Source organism: Elephantulus edwardii, unplaced genomic scaffold, assembly GCF_000299155.1.
Source record: "Elephantulus edwardii isolate Elephantulus edwardi_28Jun2011 unplaced genomic scaffold, EleEdw1.0 scaffold00106, whole genome shotgun sequence".
NCBI classification, from domain to species: domain Eukaryota; kingdom Metazoa; phylum Chordata; class Mammalia; order Macroscelidea; family Macroscelididae; genus Elephantulus; species Elephantulus edwardii.
In genome coordinates this window covers 688914-689567 of record NW_006399856.1, presented here as the reverse complement: position 1 = coordinate 689567, position 654 = coordinate 688914, and positions in this window count along the sequence as shown.

Below are 654 nucleotides of genomic sequence, written 5' to 3'. Positions count from 1 at the left end.
ATAATATTGCATGAGTTCCTTATTTTTTAATGCAGCATAGTATTCCGTTGTGCGAATATACCACAGCTTCTCTAGCCATTCGTTTGTTGATGGGCCCTCTTTCTCTTATTAACCATCTCTGGGGGAGTTTTTTCAAGGGAATAGGACCCTGTGAGGCAGTTCTGTCATATAGGGTTGCTATGAGTTGGAATCAACGTGACAGCACCCAACAGCAGACGAGATTGTTGAGTGTCCTTCATCCCACCCTCCCTTCGGGCCCTGGCAGGCAGGTCTAAAGACAGCATCTTCCCCACATCCTCCCCAACACGTATTGCTTGCTGCCCTGTTAAACTTTGCCACCTCTATGGGTGAGATGGTGTCTCACTGTGGTTTTGATTTGCATCTCTTATGGCCAGTGATTTTGAGCATTCATTTCTTCATGTGTCTGTTTGCCATCTGAATATCTTTATATATATATATGTATGTATATATGTATATATATATGTATATATTTAATATCTTTTATTAATTTTAATGTAAATTTACAGATATTTTAATTTCCATTCATTCATTGATGCACTTGTCTCCCTGCTCACCCTTCCCCCACCGCTGCCCCCAGTACACTGTTCTCTTTGAAAAATGAAAGAAAAGTTCCCCCATTGTTTTACAATCCCT